This window comes from Triticum aestivum, chromosome 7B (genome assembly GCF_018294505.1).
Source record: "Triticum aestivum cultivar Chinese Spring chromosome 7B, IWGSC CS RefSeq v2.1, whole genome shotgun sequence".
Lineage (NCBI taxonomy): Eukaryota > Viridiplantae > Streptophyta > Magnoliopsida > Poales > Poaceae > Triticum > Triticum aestivum.
This window is the reverse complement of record NC_057813.1, coordinates 114,964,485-114,971,368: the sequence shown is the minus strand read 5'-3', so window position 1 is coordinate 114,971,368 and position 6,884 is coordinate 114,964,485. Positions and strand designations below refer to the sequence as shown.

Below are 6,884 nucleotides of genomic sequence, written 5' to 3'. Positions count from 1 at the left end.
TTCATCTTCAGTGTTTTTCTTCTATTTTCCCCCATTGTTGCTTCGGCTTATTAGGATACTAACCTTCTGACTAGTGTTTACTGTTTATGAATTTGTGTAGGGAATCATAAATCTTTGCAGGTTGTTCTATAGTTACACTTGGTTAAGATATGGCATTGCTTCGTGATCTTTGGATGCCAAGTAGTCAATGTTATATCACAGGACCGGTTTGGCCAACTATTGAGGTAGAGAATTTTGAGCTGAAGCCTGGTCTTATTGCTTTGGTTCAACAACAACAGTTTGGAGGACTGCCTACTGAGGATCCCTATGAGCACTTACACCGAGTCATGGAGTATTCAGCTAGAGTCAAGTACCATGGAGTTCCTCAAGATGCAATCATGTGCAGGTTGTTCACATTCTCCCTCCGCAATGATGCTCGTGCTTGGTATCGATCCTTGCCATCAAGGTCATACAGTTGGAATGAGATATCGCGAGCTTTCTTGGATAAATATTTCCCACTACACAAGCAGTCCGCAATTCGAGATAAGATCTTCAATTTCGTTCAGCGTGAAGGCAAGAGCTTGAATGATGCTTGGGAGAGATACAAAGCCTTATTCAGGAGATGTCCTAATCATGGGCTCGAGAGATGGTTAGAGCTGAAGATATTCTATAGAGGATTGACTTCGGACACTCGAGCTTATGTCGATATGGCAGCGGGTGGAGCTATTACAAACAAGACACTTGATGAAGCTTTTCCGCTGATTGAGAGCATAGCTTTCCACCAACTTCAGTGGTACAATAAGAAGCCCACGTCTGATTCATTGGTTTGCTTGCAACAAATCACTACACCTCAGCCACCAATTCTTACACAGAAGCCTGAATCTCTATCTCAGTGTGACAAGATTGAGCTTGCATGGATTATCTTTGACGATGATGACACCATTCTAGTTGACACACACGCTACAGATCATATGGATACTAGTGTTGGAGACTCGGTTTTGCATTGTGATGATTCTTCCATTGATGAGCCAGAGCTGCAGTTAGTTGTTTTTGATATTGAGGAGTCACCTTTAGTTGATATTGATCATGTGCTGCTTGAGCCAGATATGGAGAAGTTCACCTTCGATGATGTTAGCCATATTGCTTCCTCAACACTTGAGCTTGAGATGGAGAGCTTCATGGTTGAGTATGGTGAGGTGGATTCAGATATCAAGGAGTCAAGCTCTATTTCACTTGTTGACATGAATCCGGTGGAAATTTCTACTACCACACCTCACTTGGTATCTTCAATGGAGGTAGTCCTGAAGCTTCTTCCTAACTATCTCAGGTATGACCTCAGCTTTCTCGACAAGATATGCCATATCATGGTTACTGCCTATGCACCATGTGACTTGTTGTTGATACATGTTCCTGACTTGCTCAATAGATATACTTATATGATAGGGTACTCTATCGATGACTTAGAGGGCATTCTCTCTGTCACTTGTATTGGCTTGGTTGTTGAGTGTTCTTTCAGGTTGATGCTTGTGTACCATTTACTGCGAGTTGACCGAGTTCGAGATGACATTCCCTGGGATCGTGGTGGACTCAGAGCATGGGGATGAGGAGAAGCAAGGGGGCACACACGAGGAAGGGAGAGTCTGGAGCAGGCATGAGGATAGAGAAGCAAAAGGAGAGGAGCTGCAGTTGGTGAGGTGATCGAGCGAGTGCTACATCATCAAAGCCCGGTGAGCTGTTTCATGACCCATTCCGAGTATATCATCCATTGATACATGCTGAAATCAAATGTTATTTGGGTTGCTTAAGCCATTTCTTAAATGTCTTCCCACTGAATTTTACCTTTGACATATGATGCTTGATGTGAATATGTGAATTGAATCGTGAATGCCTTGTAAACTAGTGATCTACATACTGCTTGTTTTGCTGAAACTAGTGAAAGTTATTAGTTTTGAGTGCTCAAATCCCTAGTACACTAGAAAACTTAATCATTTTCTGCTTTTACCTCGATACACCTAGATCATTAAGAGTCAGATGCTGAGTTTGTGCCTAATGTGTTCCCATTGAGAGCAATCACCTAACCACTATGGATTAGTATGCTATGTTCCCTGGATCGGTAGCATGTGAACCAGACATGGAGCAGTGATGATTCCTATTTTTGTGCTTATGCGTTGTTCATTTAAGATAAGTAATAATGAATAAATAAGTCTGAATACCTATAGTAGCATGTCATGTTCCTGGGATCGGTGGCATGTGATTGGGTTAGCTTGGGTAGTAATTAATAATAAAAAATGTAATTGTCGAACCAGGTGTATACCATGTTCTCGGGATTGGTGGTATGTTCCTTTGGGGAGACAAACAAAAAAAACTAAATAATTGGTCGATCCAGGTGTATACCATGTTCTCGGGATCGGTGGTATGTTCCTTTGGTGAGATTGATAAAATATTATCATTGCTTTACTTCTGTAAATAAGTGATTTGATCACAAGTTTAAGTTCTTTTTTGTGCTCGGGATCATGCTCTCTTTAGGAACCTTTGGCACAATCATCATTTGAACTTGTTGATCCACTTTTATCATTGTAAAAGTTTAAAATGATTGAGTCTACTAGTATCCTATTGCTTTGTAGCACTCTTGACCATTAATTTGCACTAGTTAAGTCCAAAGCATGCATTGTTTAGAGATCTACTTCACTTGGCATTCTCTAGTCAGCTCACTGTTCACTGTCTAGCTCTTGTCATATGCCTTTACTTGAGGACAAGTAAAGATTTAAGTGTGGGGGAACTTGATAAGTATATTTCACATATATAATTTTGGTACTCAAATGTAGCATCTATCGTGATATATCCGTCCATTCTTGCCATGATTGATTGAATATTGCTTGATAATCATAAAAAAGATCATTTACTAGTCTTTGGTCTATCTTGCAGAAACGTGCGCAAAGGCACCAATAATCGTCAAGATTTTGTCTAGGTGGTTATCGAGAAGAGTGAAGAAAAGAAGAGAAGGAAGAAGATACTTGAGTGAGATGAAAAGAAGTAACCAGGGGGCTTGCTAAAGAAGTGAGAGGACCTTCTTGTGAAGAAAGAAGAGAAGGAGGAGGGCTAATGTGTAAAGTTTGCAGATCAGGGAGGGGATCAAAATCCCTAGATCGGCTCCATTCCCCATCAGGCCTGGCACACATCTCTCTCCCTCATCCCTCCTTCTCCACGTCCGGCCGCCGCCACGGCCAGGCCGGCGTGGTGGTGCGCCAGCAGCCTCCATCTACTACACCAACAGCACCCAGTACCACCATCACCTCCATCCACCAGCACCACACCACCCATCCACCTCTCCCTGCTGCTTCCCCTTGCCACTCACACCATGGACCAGCCATTGGGGTCGCCGGTGTCTGATCCCCCGCGCGCCTCCAACTGCTGCTGCTTTCTCCCACGCCCCTGCTGCTGCTCCTCTCTCTGCTTCTCCTACTCTGCTTCCCCTAAAGTTGTTGCTGCTCTTCATCTCCTGCGCCCCCTGCTGCTCTTCCTTGCTGAAGCTCTTCTCTGAACCTCTCCTCCTCCCAACGTCCCCCTGCTGCTCCTTCCCCTTCACTTCCTGCTGCCGCTCCCCAACTTCTCTGGCTGCTCCTTCTCTTTGTACCTCTGCTGCTGCTTCTTCTTTGCCTACCTTGCTGCTTCCCTGCTTCTTCTGAATCACTTTCTCCTTCTCCAACACTTGCTACTGTTCTCTCTCCCTCTCTGAAATTTCTATGTATTAGATGTGAGTGGGTTCCTGTGAAATTCGGACTTGTGCTTGTCTGGATGTATTCTGTTGATTTGCAAGAACTAGAACAATTTTTGTGCGTGTACATGTGTGTGTGTGTGTGTAATTTATGTGAACATTTAGAATGAAGACTTGATAATTGGTAATCTGTTTTACTATTTCAATATATGTGAATTTTCTGTCAGTTAGTTTCCCATGATATTCTGATTACCTATTGTGATAAATTTGTGTTGTTTGTGCTCTCTGTCAAGTGAGTTGTTTGAACATCTTTAATTATTAGTCCCTGTGTTAGCTATGTACGTGTGAATATATATATGCTTGTGATGTGAAGTACTTCTGGTCATGTCCCTTGATCTTAATTCTTCTCTTTCATACTAGTTGTTGAACATTTATGTGTTGGTGTCTTGTAGTTTTCCTTGTTTCTCATGTCTGCCTGTGCTGGTATTTTAGTTCCCAAAGTAAAACAAATAAAAACACCAAAAATATAGTGAGTACATTTTATTTGTCAATGATTTTCTGGAACAAACTTGCTTTACTTTTGTTTGTCTTGCAATATCAAAAACCTTTTCGTCTGATCTAGCTTTAGCCGAGCACGACTGTCGTCGCCTAGTCCCTGTGGAGAACACGACATCCGTAGTATGGGGCGTAAAAACCCCGCTATATTACAATTGATCATTAAGTAATCGGAGAAGCCTCCCCCAAGCTTGTGGGAGACTGTCTTCTTTGATTTGCACAAAATTGTATATTTTCCGCAAGACAGCTTGTTTCTTATGAGCAGGGAAATATATAGCAGAGAAGTAATAAATCATATGCTGGGGACTATGCACACAACCAGGAGCAAGAGAATTAAACCAAGTTTTAGCATCCCTTTAATGAGAATGGGAATATCTTAAGGATATAATAATAGCGAGACTTCTCATCATTGGTAAACAGGGTGGCTATATCATTTAACTTGGTAAGATGTGCCACAACAGTTTCAGATTCATAGCCATAAAAACGATCAGATTCAACCAAAGTAATTATTTCAGGATCAACAGAGAATTCATAATCCTTATCAGTAACAAAGATATGTGAAGTAGCAAAAGCGGGGCCAGGTTTCATTCTAGCATTAAGAGATTGCTGCTTCTATTTGGCTAATAACTTCTTAAGATCATATCTATCATTGCAAGCAAAAATAGCTCAAGAAGCTTCTTCATCCATAACATAACCCTCAGGAGCAACATGCAATTCATACTTAGGGCGAGAACCTTCATCATCACTATCATCAATAATTTCATTCTCTCTAACCCTAGCAATTTGTTCATCAAGATATTCACCTAATGGCACAGTAGTATCAATCATAGAAGTAGTTTCATTATAAGTATCATGCATAGCAGAAGTGGCATCATCAATAACATGCGACATATCAGAATTCATAGCGGTAGCAGGTTTAGGTGTCACAAGCTTACTCAAAACAGAAGGAGAATCTAGTGCAGAGCTAGATGGCAGTTCCTTACCTCCCCTCGTAGTTGAGAGAAAAATCTTAGTTCTTTCATCTTTCAAGTTCCTCATAGTGATCAGCAGATATAAATCCCATGTGACTCAAAGAATAGAGCTATGCTCCCCGGCAACGGTGCCAGAAATTAGTCTTGATAACCCACAAGTGTAGGAGATCACAACAGCTTCGAGGGTAAAGTATTCAACCCAAATTTATTGATTCGACACAAAGGGTGTCAGTGTCAAAACTGGCGGATCTCGGGCAGGGGGTCCCGAACTGTGCGTCTAAGGCTAATGGTAACAGGAGACTGGGGACACGATGTTTACCCAGGTTCGGGCCCTCTCGATGGAGGTAATACCCTACTTCTTGCTTGATTGATCTTTATGATATGAGTATTACAAGAGTTGATCTACCACGAGATCGTAGAGACTAAACCCTAGAAGCTAGCCTATGGTTATGATTGTTGTTGTCCTATGGACTAAACCCTCCGGTTTATATAAATACCGGAGGGGTCTAGGGTTACACAGAGTTGGTTACAGAGAAGGAGATCTACGTATCCGAATCGCAAAGCTTGCCTCCCACGCAAAGGAGAGTCCCATCCGGACACGGGACAAAGTCTTCAATCTTGTATCTTTATAGTCCAAAAGTCTGGCCAAAGTATATAGTCTGGCTGTCCGGATACCCCCTAATCCAGGACTCCCTCAGTAGCCCCTGAACCAGGCTTCAATGATGATAAGTCCAGCGCGCAGATTGTCTTCAGCATTGCAAGGCAGGTTCCTCCTCCGAATACTCCATAGAAGATTTTGAACATGAGTATCGTGTCCGGCTCTGCAAAACAAATTCTACATACCACCGTAGAGAGAACAATATTCCACAAATCAAATCTGCTGACAACTTTTGTAGAGTGACATCACACCATGGCCTGGTCATTATTTAAACCGTTTTGCCCAACCAGCTACTGCACACATTGTGAGGTGGTTTCCTTGGCACATCTTGTCGAAGCAGAGATCGTGTCCCCTTATTGCGAGATTCCCAGCAATACGGGTGTGGGTAACCCAACCGCACCACAAATTGCGGTGAGTGGGGAACGAGTAATTTTGACAGGCAAGTGGGGAGGCGCACATTTTTTCACCGCCTTTATAAAGGGATAAGGATTTCCCGTTTTCACCCACGCCATCTTCCTCCTTTGCTCATCCATTCTCGCACTCTCGAGCCCTAGTGCCCAAGTTCTCACCTTCTCCGTAGGACCATTCATAGCATGTCCGGAGCGGGAGGCAAGTGGATGGCCTTCTCCGTCACAGAGGATGACATTACCAAGCTTCGGGCGGCCGGATACCTGGCCGAAAACATCGCGCACAGGCTTCCAGCGAAGGGACAGATCACCCCCACCCCAAAGTCTCGGGAGAGAGTAGTATTCCTCCCTCATTTCGTCCGCGGACTAGGATTTCCACTCCACCCGTTCGTCCGCAGGCTCATGTATTACTATGGGCTAGATTTTCATGATCTAGCCCCAAATTTTATCCTCAACATCTCGACGTTCATCCTCGTGCGCGAGGCCTTCCTCCGCATCAAGGCCCACTTTGTCCTATGGCTGCAGATCTTCTGCGTGAAGCCGAAGATCGTGAGCGGCCAGCAGGCGGAGTGCGGAGGCGCCATGGTGGGCAAAATGCC

At 43.5% G+C, this 6,884-nt stretch overlaps 1 non-coding gene across 1 annotated transcript; it reads right to left on the bottom strand.

Annotated features, from left to right (window-relative positions):
• Positions 1–508: 508 nt before the first annotated feature.
• On the bottom strand, positions 509–619 carry LOC123163335 (small nucleolar RNA R71). Its single transcript, XR_006481853.1, has one exon. It is a non-coding gene; the product is annotated as a small nucleolar RNA R71 (small nucleolar RNA).
• Positions 620–6,884: the final 6,265 nt, after the last annotated feature.